We start from the raw sequence: 16876 nt of genomic DNA on the forward strand, positions 1-16876 counted from the left end.
ATCATTTACATATCGACTTTATCGTTTCTCCGATTGAGTCGCTTCTTTCGTTGTTTTCTTTTTCTTGTTTTTTTTTTTTGTATTTTATAAAGATAATAAATCAGCCATTGATTTGAAAAGTAAATTATCTCTTTTGTTACCGATTTTTACGATAATCGTAACAACATAAAAAGACTATTAACACGATGTTTCACCAATTCCCTATTGTCGTTTTTCCCTCCTAAAAAGCAAGCATTTTATTGAAAACAGTGGAGATTCTGTCGCAGCGATAACACGCGACAGTTACACGCCAAGCTTTTCATATTTTACCGAAGATTTAATATTTTCGAAATTATTATTTATATTTCTGATATTTCCTTTTTTCGCAGTGATAATATTTTTAAAAATGCTTATAAATTTCGGCTATTTCGCGCATGGCTATCGCATGGGCCTTTGCCATAGCGGCTATTGCCCCTAGCTGCTTTGACAACGTTCAAATGCATTCGAGTCATTGAATTTGATTTTTCAGCGCGTATAACCGAACGATGCTTTGATTCCCTCGTTTCATCGATGCTGGAAGATTAAAATGTAGATCACAGGAACCACCCTCTCGTTTCGTTCCTCTCCCCTTCTCTTTCGCTCTTCTGCCCTCTGTGTGCACTCCATCTACTCGCAGCTGTTACGACACACGGAACCGTATCGGCGTTGTTCTGTGAAATGTAACATTACTTTCGCCCCGAATAATGTTGCGGATGAAAAATGTACTTCGACCTCGCTCTGTTTCGGACACGGATTTATGTACTTACATACACCGAGCACCGCGCTTGCCACATTCGTTATCCAGGATCAAACGTTCCGTTTCCACTTTTTTTTTTCTCCTTTCATGCATCGTTTCAGACTTATGTCGAGCTTTTGCGATCGATATCGATGGTTTACGGTGGTTTGCGAACCGAATTCTATCTATTTTAACGATATCGTAATCGAAATCAATTAACAATGTGAAAATATCAAGGATTTGGATGGGGAAAAAAGGCTGTAATTAGCCCGCGGATATTTATGCAAATTTATACCTTTACTAGCGCAGCTGTGAAAATAGAACCTGAGCAGAAATTTGTTTTGCTCGCTTGATATCGTAACGAATCTTGATATACAGGGTGGTTGGTAAGTGGTGGTACAAGTGGAAAGGGTGTGATTCTATGCGAAAAAAAGTCGAAAATATAGAATAAACGTTTTTTTTTTATTTTTCTTTTTAATTTTTCCATCGAGACAACGATCTACAGTGAGATCCCTTATAACGTGCTGCACGCGTACCGAGCGAAAATTCAAAGTCGATTTTCTCGAAAACAAAGCCTCGAACGAAAAATTTTTATTCTATATTTTCGACTTCTTTTTTCGCGTAGAATCACCCCCTTTCCGCTTGTACCACCAGTTACCATCCATCCTGTATATTTTAATATTCAATACGTCGTCGTCTACTATGTGTATTCCGTGTGTTTCTATACTTTCACGTTTGCCATAAATACATAAATATTCGCAGTCTATCTACAGCGCAGAGTAGGACTTGAATTTTTTGAACACCTTTTATTAGAATTTTCGTCATATTATTGAAACATTCTTTTTCTTTTTTAATTAATCGATTATCCGAACAATAATATGAAAGCTATATCACAGAGTGGTTTGAAGATAAGACGATAAGACGAGCGATGTAAGCGGCGAATAAATTGTTAGAAGAATTAAAGGGAATGTTTTCGTGAACAACGTTTAGAAACATTCGTAGCAACGGGAACAGTTATTAGATAGTACGAAAAGCGAAAGAAGACTAATCCCGCGGAGATACTGAGTTCGAGAAGGATTTATAATACTACATCGAAGGATCGATCAACGAGATAAGAGGAAAGATTAGAAAGCCACGAAAAAAATGACCGAGATATACACATCTAATAACGTGCAATAAATTATCATTTTCTATATGAAAGGCACGTCGTAATTTCAGTTTGAAAAATTCCATTATTCGGTTTTTCTGTAATTAATTAATTCGGATAATCGATAATGTATTTTCAAGCGTAATTTCGATTACCTGATTTTCTTCGTACAACCCGATCTTCACCCATTAATCATCACGTTTATCTTTCTTGATAGATTTCTGAAGGCAGTAAAACGTTCACAGGTGAATATAGGTTAACCATATTTCGAAATATTGGCGGCATACTAACTCTTGGACGCTGTAATACATCGACGGAGAATGAGGAATTCAGAATGATCGATTTACAATATAATTGTCTTCAAGATTTTCCGCATTTTTAGTACCATACATAAAAAAATACATAGTTATAACTTCTTATTGAAAATATAACAATATTGACAGTTACGTTCCGTACGATGATATTAAAAAAGACGTGTAATATCATATCTTTCAGATTCAATCTCTGCCAAAGGTGTAATTAACCTTGCTGCAGCTCCCGAATTCTTGTGTCTTGTTTTTATCTCAATAAACCAAGCGATTTTCGACCTTTGGAAACAAATCAAAGAGCGTAATTTATAATTACGCGAGAAATGACACCACCGTTCTTTCACATTTCTTGTAAACTTCATATTTCTTACGGTCGCTTTCGACGGTATCGTATTTGTCTAAGAAAACGTTAGAAAATTTCCTAAAAATTTGAGAAAAGAAAGAATCGTCGTCAGCATGAGATTACCTGTTTCCCTGTTTCAATCGTACGCTAATATACTTGAAGCATTAAAAAAAAAAAAAAAAAACTTTCTCCAGCCTGAAACGAAGGCAACATCGAGATACAAAGAATTCATGGAACGTAGCAGGATTAGGAAATATTTTAACGATAGAGAAACACGATCTCGATGAAAATTCGCACGATCGAATTTTCTTCAAAATACTCACGATCCAAACTTTAAATCTACGTATCCCCTTCAACCGGTGGCGCCTCTTCCACATTCGGTTCCTCCCCTGTAATTTCGATCGGTAGCGATGAAAGTTGAGGTTGTGGGTTAGGTTGGCGTTCAGATTGAGCTTGATTTCTTAGCGATCTACTAAACGTTCGTAGACGATCGCACGAGGCGGACAGGCAATAAATAGCGACCAGTATAAGAAGGAGAATAAAGGTGGAAATTATCATGCGACGAACGCCGCATCTTCCCTTCGCTGGCCTTTAGGATCGGCTTGCACGATGGTAAAGGTCCTTCGCGGAGATGTAACACTCCACGGTTTGGCGGGAAGAACTGGTAGTGCCATTACAGTCGCAGAGTGCCTCCACTGCACGGAAACCCATTCGATATTGGGAATTTTGACGATTTGATTGCCGAGATGGGAGCTGTTTAATTGTGCACGCTGGATTTCGATCGCGGTCGACCATGAAAGTCGATCGTCTGATTTTATGCGTTCGTTGGCTTCCGTTTTAAGCTCGTTGTACACAAGCGACGGGGTGATCCGACAGGATTATGTTCTTAATGATACAATGCACACGAGTGTACGGTTTCTCTTGCACAATAATTTACCGATTAACGATATCAATAGGAGGTAGATATATTTATGGAGAATTTGACGGTGCAAAATCGAATAGAGTATGTAAGATATGAAAGTACAGTACTTATTGTGATATTTGGCAAGTAAATTGATTCTCTATCTATGTAGGTGCCATTGTTTAAATTAATGCATTCGTTGAAGCATGGATTTGCATAAATGTTCACAGTCTAAATATTGGTAAATATCTATTTACGATTTATTGGTTGTAAGTTATAGATTTCTTTTTCACGATTTTATAACATTTCGTGAATAGGACGATCGTAATAAGTTACGTTTGCTTCGTTATCAAACTTTTTAATTTTATGTAAATATATTTATTAATACTGGTAACCCGTGACTCGTAAAATTTTAATAATAACGTTAATTCGATTGTCTATTTCTTTTATGGGGTGTTTGTTTTTTATTTAAGAGCCACATCGATACGAGTTCCTCGTTGCTTTTCTCCACCGAGTAAGGAAGCAATGGAATTCGTGTGTAAAGTTGTATTAATTTTGCGATAAAATTTGTAGCTTTTTCAAACACGTTTACGAATAATCCTGCATTTTTCTTACCGGAGCGATTTGAATATCCACGAAGAGACTGAGACATATTGTAATATGTCATCGAATAAATTACAATTAAAATTACGATTACATTATTATCTTGAATTGTTAGGTTATAGTTTTCTAAGAATAGATGGACAAAATAACGGAAAAGAGAAGGCTACTTTCTGAAAGCGTAAAAAGTTGAAAAATGATATAAATATTTATATTTGGCTTAATAATATTTGCATATCTACGAAATATTGTTTGGTGGACATTCGCGTCACATTTACCAGAAACTCTATGCATTTTAAGGAGCTAAAAATACGTCACACTTATTTCATATTAGCTCAACTATCAGAGTTCCGTTTACAAAATGTATCTCTTTCTCTGGAAGCAAGGCAGAAAAATAAAAAGTAAGATATTCCCGAAAATTTTCTAGAAATATAAATGATCGTTATAACGTGTAGCTAGGATAAACGAACTTTCTATGTATTTTAAATATAAATAAGCTACATAAAGCGAGATGTATGCCAAGCACCAGGAAAGCGCAGAAGAGGTCCATTAATTATTCGGCTGGGAATATTCAAAGCGTTAATCAAAAATAACAAAATTACTGGAGTGTAAGTTGTCGTGTGTCAGGTCGGATACAACTCCAAATATAATATTCAATTTGTATTAATTCAATTTTAATTCAATTTTCTCTCATTTTCGTATCCTATATTTCCTTATTCTCACATAATAAATAATAAATTCATGTTAAAAGATTCAATTGGATTTCCTTCTCGAATACCACGTTTCATTTCATTTCGAAAATTATTTGAAGAATTTAGATTCGCGATACAGTTCGAGTCGTTAATCGTGTCAAAAGATGTCGGTTGTCCATTCAAAATGTACCTGTTCAACGTAATCAGAAATAAGTATTTGGACGCGTGACATGCAAAAAAGATGCAAGATCGCGTCGATTGAATTAGCGATATCGAGTGTCTGCCCCTGATGACTGCAATTTCGCCTTTCGTCGTTCTCACGACAAGAACAGAACGTTGATCGTCGTCGACGTTGGCCGCCGTTATCAACGTTACAAGGGACGAATGACGAGACAAGATCTATATTTTACGGTATCTGGAATTCGGAGAATCGCGGCTGTAGATCGGAATCGTTTGCGGTCGACCTGAATGGAGTCAGAACTTCCAGATTATGAACATAGTTGACGACTCCCTTACGGTTTATAGCTTTAACATTTGCCTAATTCCACCAAGCGAATCAGATATTTGCTTCCGGTTGACAGCGACTTAAACAATTACGCCGACATATCGGCGAGGATCATTCTCGAGGATTCATCTGGCGACGTTGCAATTAGTCGACCAATAAATTCATTAAGTGGCTCGCGAAAGTATCTCAATATATACCACGCGAAATTTTTACATGTATACTGTGTGTGTGTGTGTGTGTGTGTATTATGTAAAATATTTTGAAATTTTATCAGCACTGTAACGATGCACCAAAGTCACACGGCGATTATTGTAAATACATATTTCACATTCAAATTCATGTTTCATAAAACATGGTGGGAAATGCGAAAAGTATTTGCATCAAGTTTCGTTTCATGTGCGTGTAAGACGATTCGATATTTCTAAAATATCGCGTTATATATCTATACGTGTAAATATTTAAAACTCCATAAATCGTTTCTAACAGGAAGCTCGGTCCCTTGAAAGATTCGATTTGAGATAAGTGGCATTCTTCATATCCTCGGCGAATTATCTGAAATTCCAAGATGTAAGAAAACACTTGATATAACAGTGTTTTACTCGCCACGATTTGTTTACCGCCGTTTTATCTAAAAACCCAGCGTCTATCCAGAGGAGCCAGCGTGATAAGTCGCAGAATTATTGGATTTTGGTTAGAGTTTCGCGAACAAACAAAACGGTATCAAAATTACGGCATTTATAAAGTGCCATAAACCATTAATTAGCGTCATGCGGCAAAACACTTTACTTAACTGCATCACGTCTTCGCGCAAACGTGGATTTAATAATAAGTAGACTGCGCCATATTGAAGCCAAGAACTGTTTGGGTGCGGTAGTTACAGCTTGTGGGTTTCATCTCTCAATACAGTTGCATCACCGTAACGAGCAACAAATTTTTTTATGCGATGAAAAGCTGCAATGTAATGACCTTCGAGGTAGGTACGCGTATTTTTCTGAAACAACGAGTTAATAATAGGAAACAACGAATAGACCTCTTGAGTTTCATTTTCCAATTTACATTGCATCTCGTTATTTGCTTGAAAAAGATATTACCGCAAAACAGTAAACAGTATTACTCGAGTGATTTTAGATAGTTTAATCGCACGAGCAATTTCTATGGAAGAAATATCAGTATCGGAGCAATACATTTTTCTGCAATTGATTGGTTCTCGTGGAACCTTCTGCTGCCAAATGTCAAAGAAACGGGTCAATGACGCAGGAAAACAATTTATACAAGTCGTAGTTGCGTCGCAGAATACTGAATACAATCCTAGTTTCTCCAGTACCGTAACTTATTTCCGTTGAAATCATATTAACCCTCTTGTCTTCCATCTAGTCTCTCACTCCGCTAAGTTTATTTCCATTTCAAGTTGTTAGGAACAATTGTCTCGTCAGTCGATCGAAACTAACATCTAACAACAATCTTCCGTGTATTATGAAAGTATACCAAACATCAATTTCATGATTATTATTAGAATCAATATTAGGAAAGAAAAATATAATTTCTTGATCTTGGTACCTTTATTCTACGTATATTTTCTTGAAAAGTTTAAGCAGTTTCTGAGCATTTAATTCCGCGTTGCAAGCCGTGAAAATTAACCAATATTATTAAAAAATAACGTTTCTCGATACGTTATATTTTACAAATATAATTTTAGAAATTTCAAACAATTTCTAAGAAACTCTTTCTGATTTTATGAAGATGTAAATATTCGTTCTCATCGCTATTAATAAGTAGTATTATGCCTTGATATAATATTGGTATATGGCATTGGTATAAACTATAAGCCTTTTAAATAAAAATATTTTCACGTCTCATAAACGAATTGCTAAATATCGATGTTTGAACGGAACGTTTTAATACGGATAGGGAATGTGACCATAGTTCAGAACATGTTCTACCCGTCCACAATTTCGTTAAGCGTGAGTTATGTAAGAAAAACGAAAAACATTTCACCAACGATTACCAACTGCTTCCTGTGCGCTCGACTATTTTTATAGCCGGTAGTTCTGAAGTTCTTGGAGAAAGTAGGTAGCAACGCGGTGAAAATAATTTCGTTCGAGCGAAAGCAGCTTGCTTAGCGTACGACACTGACGTTAGGTGATTGGACTACCGAGTTAAACGCTTCTACGTCTTTATTCTTTCGCCGCGCTTTCCACAGCAAACGGAAATCAACAAGGGTGAACGTTCTTCACCCTGGAAGTTCTTAATGTTAGGAGAATGCTGAGGCTGCGTAATTGGTTGACGTACCGCAACGCTTCAATTGAAAAGACATTTGTTCACGAAGCTCGTCGGTATTCCGACTTCACAGAGAAATAACACGTTTCATGGAGAAACATCACGAAAAATATATCTTTCGATAGCTTTTTTAATGTGCTATCTGTTTGTACATACATATTACGATTCACATTTACATATAGTCTGAATTTCGATTGATCAGCATCGGTTCAATCTCTTCAGATACGAATATCCCAAGACGGGAACAGCGAAAGCTATGGATAAGCGTGTTCCCCCAGAGGAATGTGACCGAAACATTTATAAAATCTTGCGCGTTTCTCACCCGACCGCTAAATTTCCGCGTGTATGCCAACACTTCGCATCGTCTGAGATTTTTCTCCACCGAATGCACGAACATTCCATTCCGCGGATAGCGAAGGTATACCGAATACACGCCGGGAATACATCAAATAATTTTTTTCCAAACATACGTAGAATCTTTTGAAGCGTGAGGAACAATTCATAGATCAGAACGCGGTCGTACTTTTTTCAACGCGCAGTACGCGCCATCCATAAATCCATTTTCAAAGTTTATTGCCGCCAATGTTTATCTTAGCGAATAAATCCGAACACGTTAGGAGAAGCTATCATCACGCTACGTTGCACGAATCAAGCGTATGTATGTTCAGTGAATCAGAAAATTGTTCGTATAACTAACAAAAATTACGAAAATATATGAAACAATAAGAAGATCCTCCTACAAACCATCGATATTTTCAACCATAGTCTTTATAAATAATTTTTAAACGATTCTGTGCTAATACAGCGATATGTTGACTCAGATCTGTGATAAGATTTGATTTATCTAACACTCGATATACTAAAATTTCATTTTAATCCGAGAAACTTCTTATCCGAGATCTTTCGACGTAAACACTGTCAATCTAAAACTTAAAATAGCAATCCTTGATGCTTTCGCTAATTTGCTAATATCGTTCGAAGCTCGCCTCGTTTCCTGAATGTTCTAACACTTATCAACGAGATTACATACGAACGACGTATCCTTTTTTGTCAGAAACGTTAAATTCGCTCCCCACTAAATAATCATTTAGCACTGAATACGCGGTATAAGTGGCTTTAAACGACTTCAGCCTAACCGGCGATGAGATCGGTACGAAAGCGTTTTACGAAATTTACGTTCTTCGTGTTGTATATCGCGGCGAAAGCGGCAAACCCCTAACGAAACCGCCGAAGTTCTTCAGGACTTGGCATCGCATCCGATCAGACAAAGAGAACCATGGACAGTGGTTTATGCGCTCCTCCATCTACGGATTCTCGTTTAATAAGCTCATCTGTATGCGGAAGTACATTATCTTGGGTGACGCGAAGCTTTACGTGGATGTCGCATTGCTCTGTTAATTTTTCTGCCGGCTTATAACGTCGAGAGGTTACGCCGATCGTTATAGCGATTTTTCTTGTCTCATATTTTTTATTCTCTTTAACATTCAAAGATACGATCGCAATTACCGTTCATAATTATCCGGACACATAGGTCGATTTGTAGTAACGCTACTACTATCTATTTGCATTTGATCAAAATGTAGATATTCACGATGAATTGATAACTAGAGGCAGCACTCGTTACCTTTTTAGATTCTCTACAGGGACACACGCGCGTGCGTTGTTATAGAAAGGCAAACTTTTGATCACCTAAATTTTTCCACCAGAGAAACATTCTTGTACAAATAATAACCGCAACCCAGATCTTGTCTACTACAGAAAATTAGAATTCCCGATGCAGTTATGTATATCCTGGAAAGATTGGACAAGTAAAGAGTAGATCAAGATATCCGTGTAAACTGCAATCTCTGGAGGTTCGAGATACGCTGGTAGAATTCGACCATTCGGAAAGTCGGAAGCCTAGGTTTGGATTGGACTCCCAGGAGTGACCTTCCAGATAGATTTTGATCCTTCGATAAGATTCAACCACTTTGGATCTTTGAATAGGGAGGATCAAAAGTTCTGGATATTGGATGTGATCCAATCCTTGGATTGACTTTTAAATCACAGATATATCGAAGACACATCCGAGGCTCTCTATATGATTGAATCTTCTTATATACTCAAAGGTTCGTGGTTTAGGTACTCGAAAGTTCATATTCAACGTAGAGTCTTTACTCGTTCGAAGATATTTACTCGAGTAGCGACGAAGATCAAAACGAATGAAAATGAAACGTATTATTTCGTTTAAACAGGAACGGAATTTGTTCAAACTTCGTTACTTGGTCAAATTTATAATACGTTAATTTCTTTCAATGTCTATTAACGATAGACATACAATAATATAACAATGTCTATTAACAATGTCTATCACAAAACACATCAGTCGTCAAAAAGTTGAGAAAAGATCAGTTTCATCGTAAATATCGAATAGTGACCCTATTTAATTACAAACAATATATATTTTATTCGACAAGATATAGGTATTATAAATACATTTTTCTTTTTAATTTCGTTTTAAATTTTCTTGTAAATATTTCGGACAACGTAATAAACAGGTTTGTACTCATCTCGCAATCCTTATTCACTTATAGTATTTGATACATTTATAGAACATCGCAATTAGTATATCTATTAGTCGATCCTTACTCATCAGAAAGTCTGCAATCATTCAAAAATCTGCAGTCACCCAAGAGTGACTCTATTCACCCGAACACTTCTATTAAAACGTAACTTTCGTCTACCTAAGAATCCTATTTTTAGACGAAAGAGGTGTACTACACGGTTTACTACGTTGAAATTTGTAGATGGATAGATACTTTAAGTACTGGCTTGAAATATTGCATCGTTATATCTACTTTGGACTTTGATATATGGTTTTTTCAATAAAATTAAATATTAAAAGATTAGGTAATAATCGAACATGAAATAAAATTCTTATCTTATCGTTTCTGTCGGTATAAAAGTATAATCTCCGTGTAATTATCTTTCTTCGGCCTAATTTTCTAAATTGTTTGATCGATATTTCGCCAAATAATGTATCACGAAGTAAAAATAGAAGTAAAAGTCTACAGCACAGGAGGTCGATATTTTGTTGCAATATAAGTTAGCCTTCCTGTATTATCATCGATATTAATACAACCATTATTCATACAATATTAATACAACATTTTTTCTAAAAGTTAACCACATCTTTTATCCTTTTTTTATCCTTGCATAGTCCTCGCTGATCCTTATGTACGTGACCATGGTCACCAATAATCCTCGCGATTAATCTTCTGGTCAAGGTTCTTTTTCTGTATCTTCTTATCTTAGATTATCAAGGACATATTTTCCATGTCCTTTATAGCTCGCAGAATAATACCAGGTCCGTATTATCTCTCTGTTGAAATGGCAAACAGGTGTAAGTGCAGAAGAATGAGAGATTTTTTATTTTCTTGTTCGCAATGGCAGGACATCGCCGCGTTATTACACTTTTTAAAATAAATACTGTACAAACGTGTATTTTTCTGTAACACACCGACGAAAAATTTGGAATAATTATGTATTTCATAGAACATACGAACTTGGAAAGAAGCTAGCTTAGAGTTCTAAGCTAACTCCAATTTTAATTCTATATTTTGGAAGAGTAAGAAGGTAAATTCTTGTTATTCTGTTTTTGCGAATACTTTTCTATGACAACGATAATAGCTGATTGAATTTCGACCTCACAATCAAGAAATACGACTTGATTACAGTTTTGCCAGCCACGGGCTTCCTCGTTCGATCTCCTTATTCGTTATTTCTACTTATGTTATTTTATATTTTTATATCTTCATTTTACATGACAACATATATTTTTATATAAATGTATGTATATATATTTGATTTGTTTAACAGTAAAAAACGAATTTGCATAAAGATGCACGATATAGAGATGAATAATTAAAAATGCAGAAAGAGGGCCGAGCGATTCGTGCACGTTTTTACAGTTTTCCGTAGCAATTTTTAGAGAAACCACGAAAATTACCAACGCCGGTGCGAAAAGCCGAAAGAAAAAATAGAAGAGGGCGCAATTAAAAGACGATTACGAAATTTCGTGGATCGAGCTACGGTTTACTTTGGGGTGCACACGAAATCTGACAAGTGTGAGGCGAATTTTAATCGAAGCCACCACCAGGGGAATCGCGCCGAAACTGGCTTTCGTATTCCACGCAGGGCTTAATCGATAAATTATCGAGAGATTCATGAAACCCCAGGCAGTTTTCAATTCGCGTAATTCACCGATTGCTGCGACGACGGTGCTGTCGATGGAATACATAAAATCGCGTTGCAACCATGGACAATACAAGGCGCGTTTGCTTTGCGTTTAACGCGTGCACGCAACACGGATGAAATATCGGGAATTCAAATTCTGCAATCGGCACGCTCATTCCATTTGATGAGCATAATCAATTATTTGAGATGTAATGCTTCATTAATACGCACTTCATTCTTTAACGATCCGTTTTCAATTCTTCGTGTTTCTGCTTTTTATTTCATTCTTCCGATAGAGATATACATAGGCTGACGAAAGTATTCGTTCACCTGTGAAATTCCAGATACCTGTAGCATACATATGCATGTATGTGTTATACAAAACATCTTGTACGTCATAGGGCACGATTATCATGGGCTCATTGCTAAGGATTCGTGTAAACAACGAAAATGTACGTATGAAAGAAGTTAGAAGATATTGATGACGAATACATACTACAAGAAAATCACAAAATTATTCAAACGGTTGATTGATATTTAAATGATATCAATTGATTATCCTTGATATTATTTAATGCTAATCACGCGTTCAAGGCAACGTTATATACTAATGTTTTATTAAGCGTATGTTTGCAATAAACGCCTTGCAACTTGTACATATATCTGCAAATTGGCTTCAAATCTGACCGCTATGCTTACGGTACATGGTGTCTCATTACAGCGTTGACTCGTGAACGCAAGCGTAATTTTACCATGTAAATAAAAAGTTAAGTTACAATTACATTTTATTAGCACGCTTCTGAATATTCTACGTTTTAAATTAAAAGATGTGATTACTTCGTTTTGTGGAGCCCGTTTCCAAGCACCCATGCGTATATAAACTTTTATTAATATTCTAGGAATAAATTTACCGTTAGGTATAAAAACCGCGATAGACAATTCAATTTTATAGTTATGCGCTAACGTTTTACAATCAAGTTAAAGATATTCTTAAACCGCGAAAGATTTGAAAGTATATTGGAAACCATATTAATTGTCAAACAAATACCTGAAAATGGGAACGAAGCAGCGATTTAATTATAAATTTAAATTGATTAAATCGCTGAACAAATTTCTGTCTTACCTTCAACCGGTCCATCGACGATTCGTTCACCTCTTTTTTTTCGCGAAATAGTATATCAATTTCTGTGCAACGAGTGGATCACCATTGGCCGCCAGTTTCGGTGCTTCGAAACAACAGCCTACCAGCAGTCGCTCCGTCGACAATTGATGTGTTAACAGTCAATTATTCTTGGCACGTGTCACAGGACGTCGATCGATCTCGTGCACATCATTCTCTACCCAACTTTTTTCACCTCGAAACCCACCCCCTTTGCAAACACTCATCGGCGATGCCACGCAACGATGAAATTGCATTTTGATTCGCTCTCTTTTCCGCCGGTTGTCGGATGCGCCACGTTAATTAAAATAATTGATAGCATCAGCTATCTTTGACCTTCGTACTCACTGCCATCACCATGGCGTTTCGAGTTTTTTCATTCTCTCTATTTTATTTGTAATAAATGGAAACGTACCTTCTTCATTTTATTAACACAAACGGTAGAATTAAAAATTTTTCAGGAACCGTATGACGATATTGATACATACATAACAAGCTATATATCTGCAAACGTTTAGACCGATACATCTTTTCCTTTCGAATATTTTTTTCATATTTTATTATTTAAGAATTCGTTAAGAGTTTATAAAAGTTTCTAGAATTACATACATGAAAATACGTCCTTTACACATATAAAAATCTCAGCAATTGTCGATGATACTATTGAAATCTCTTTTCCATTTCACTGTGAATTTTAATTTGTCATTGTTATTTTTTACTGTTAAATCTTCCATATTATTTAACGTTCCTTGGTTCCATTATTCTGTAAATGATTTTACGAATCAGATTCAGACTTAGCAGATTTCTTTCAATTTCTCATGTCAGTTCTTCAAAATTTGCTCGATGATGTTTAAATCCAGAGATTGTGGTCGTCAATACTGCAATATCGAAAAATAAGGATAGAAATTTTTTTTTCGATTACTTACAATTTATTAATATTAAATTGGATATACAAATATAAATTGGACAGAGAACGATATTAATTTAACGGAAACTAAGTGCAATACTCGTATCTATATCAAATAACTTTACAGTTATTCGACCACTCTCGTCACAACGAATCTAACACACACACACTCTCTCTCTCTCTCTCTAACAACTCTATCAATTCTCACGACTCTACTCTTCGACGACTCAAAACCTCTAACGACTCTACTCTTCGACGACTCAATTAGCTCTGACTCTCGCAACACACTCGCTTTTCGACTCGCATACTCTGACCTCTCGGTCGTCCGCCCTTGAAACACGAAACCGTCCTTCTGCTCTAACGTTGTTTCTTGTTTTTCTCATATCTCTGTAAGAATTAGGTGACTTTAGTCACATAGGCGCTCTTAAATGTAAACGAACCACAGAAGGACGACGTACACGGTTTTTTCTATTTTCAACCGATCTCTAATTCAAATTTATTCTACGATATTACAATACACAATTATTAATTCGTTATTTTTTACTAGGAAATGCGAACTTTCGCGAGTCTTTTTCTACGCATTTTTAAAATTCCAAATTTTATTTTATTTTGCATTTTGAATACATAACGTGGAGAAACATACGATACGTTTTATACGATACCAACAGGCGTTCCAATATCTGGTATACGTTTATGAAAAAATATTACTCTCATTGCTTTCTACCAATCTCCCCTAAATTAATTTACGTCTCTGGGACACCCAATAGATACGTCCTGTCGTGGGCAGACTCGTTGTCGAATAAATGTTGGTAGTCGTCCTGGTATTTACACGGGCAACCAACGGTGTCCGGCCAGTTTGACTGTCCGATCGAATATTAAACTGCTTCGCGCGCAATTAGCTCGTTGATTAATGAAGGTGGAAATTAAATAGCGAAGCGATACACCGCACGCCCACGTTTCTTTAATTATTCTTCGTCATTAATTAAAGAGAACTCGTCCGCTTTTCTCGCTTCCTATCTTCAGCTGTCGTTTTATTATTTATCACGATTATTTACTTTTAGACATTGCCGACCTTATGCATCTAAAATGCTTGCATTGTAACGTCGAATATATAGCGTCGCTTTGAGCCTCGTAATTAATTACGGAAATCGTATCGGCTATTAGGAAACGCCGAGGTTTGGAATACATCGAAGAATTTACTTCGCGGTTAATACGATTACTCGACAATATTCGCAATATTCGCTGCGATGTCTGTTCTTTGCGATGAAATCATCGTTTCATATGCGTTTCCTGTTGCAATGTTTGAGGTAAAGGCAAGATGGTTATTAAATATCGATTGGGAAAGATATTTCTCTTATTTGCAGAAAGATTCGCGGGAAAGAGACGTTGAAAAGCAGAGCAACAAGTATGGAATTGCAGTAGATACTCCCTTTATAGTCCACACGGTCTCATACCACGGCCACCTTTGTCTCCATTATTTACTTTTCAGATTCTATGTACATATTTCACATTTTATATATATACACTTTGAATTGTAAAACGTACAACTAGTTCTACACCAAAATCTCTAACATCTTCTTTCGAATCTACCTCCTGTTTCTATATTTACAAATCTCTTAAATATAAATAGAAGACAGAAACTTCGTTGAAAAATAGCATCTCAGAATCTTGATTATTTTACTCGAAAACTAAAATCGATTCTTTCGTAACTTTCCCTTTAAAATATGTCAAATATCCAACAGCCCACCAGAGATCTCCTCCAACACTAAGCCTTAACTTGAAAAAATCGTACAGGATCTTTTCTTCTAAATCATACGCTGATACTCGTTGGATATAAAAGACTTGAGAAACGACGTCAGGAAGGTAGCCGTTTATCGTTAATAATGGAGCTTCGAGTTTAATTACTGTCGTTGGGCTAACTTCGTTCATTTATATGTTATCCTTCAAGCTATAAGAGCGTAGGATGGAACAAGACTAATTTGAAGGTGGAAACGACAGCCGCATCTGCGTTCCAGCCATTCGACGGAATGTCTTTATTACATAGCTGGTCCGGAGGTATTGCACGTTCAGGAATTTCTTCGTTTTTCCTGATAACGATGGCAGCAAACGGAATACCGGATGTTGTCGGAAGACATCGGTTGATAAGGGTATCGAAACCGACGCAATTAAGACGAAATATAATAAACTGGATAAAAACGACGACAGCGATTGCCGAGAGCAATTTCCAATCGTACTATCCTCCAAATGAAAGTTTTTAATTTAGCTAGTAGGTATTTATTTCGGTTGAAATATGATGCTATCGATCGTGTCTATTTCTACAGCGCGAACGCTCGTAAACTTTTATTATATTCAATTAACCAGCCGGCAGCGAAACATTCAATAAATATAATTACATTCCATTAATTTCATCTATCGTAGAGAATACGATGCAACGATCGTTATATTTCATCCAGTTTTCCCCATTTTCTTTCCTTTTTTCATTCAATTAAATTGATCACCACATCCCATTATTAGAATTTGACAATTGATCGACCATAATTCAATTACCCGACTTTCTCCCTTTCTCTGTCCCTTCCACTGTCTTCCGAATGATCAATCGGAATTTGTCTTATTTCCGTTTCAGCCGCTGCCCCATCCTTTCATCCTTCCATTAAAAGCAGCCTGCCTTTTTATATCTCCCGTTTTTCTCATCGCGAGAAGCGTTAATCAATCGCTGCTTCCCTTTCCGTTTCTTTCTCTTCTTCAAATTTCCTGTATAATTTTGTAAATTTTTCTACCTTTATAAAATGAATCAACCATAGTAAGGAAAAAGGTATGAATATCGTTAATTCTCTCGATTACCGTTATCTTTTTCCTAGAAAATTTCCGAAAAATCTTCGTTCTACGGTTTGCATATAATTCACATGTGTCTTTTAATCCCGCTCGTGCCGCTACATGTTATATTTCCTATTTTTTTTTCTTTTTCTTTGTCGTTTCAACAGCCCGGACTTACTAACTCAGAATTTTTCGAAACGGACAGATGTTACCACGAGTAGGTATACACGGAGGAAGGCGGACTAATGAATATG

General features: G+C 36.3%; 1 long non-coding RNA gene and 1 pseudogene across 1 annotated transcript; both read right to left on the reverse strand.

The window, feature by feature from the left end:
• Positions 1-77: 77 nt before the first annotated feature.
• LOC117233299 lies at positions 78-2095 on the reverse strand. The gene is made up of 3 exons (XR_004493293.1): positions 2057-2095; positions 786-939; positions 78-689 (listed from the first exon to the last, which is right to left on the reverse strand). It is a non-coding gene; the product is annotated as an uncharacterized LOC117233299 (long non-coding RNA).
• Positions 2096-2891: 796 nt separating this feature from the next.
• On the reverse strand, positions 2892-3344 carry LOC117233258 (annotated as a pseudogene).
• Positions 3345-16876: the final 13532 nt, after the last annotated feature.

This window comes from Bombus vosnesenskii, unplaced genomic scaffold, assembly GCF_011952255.1.
Source record: "Bombus vosnesenskii isolate JDL3184/JDL3185 unplaced genomic scaffold, Bvos_JDL3184-5_v1.1 scf7180000013295, whole genome shotgun sequence".
NCBI classification, from domain to species: domain Eukaryota; kingdom Metazoa; phylum Arthropoda; class Insecta; order Hymenoptera; family Apidae; genus Bombus; species Bombus vosnesenskii.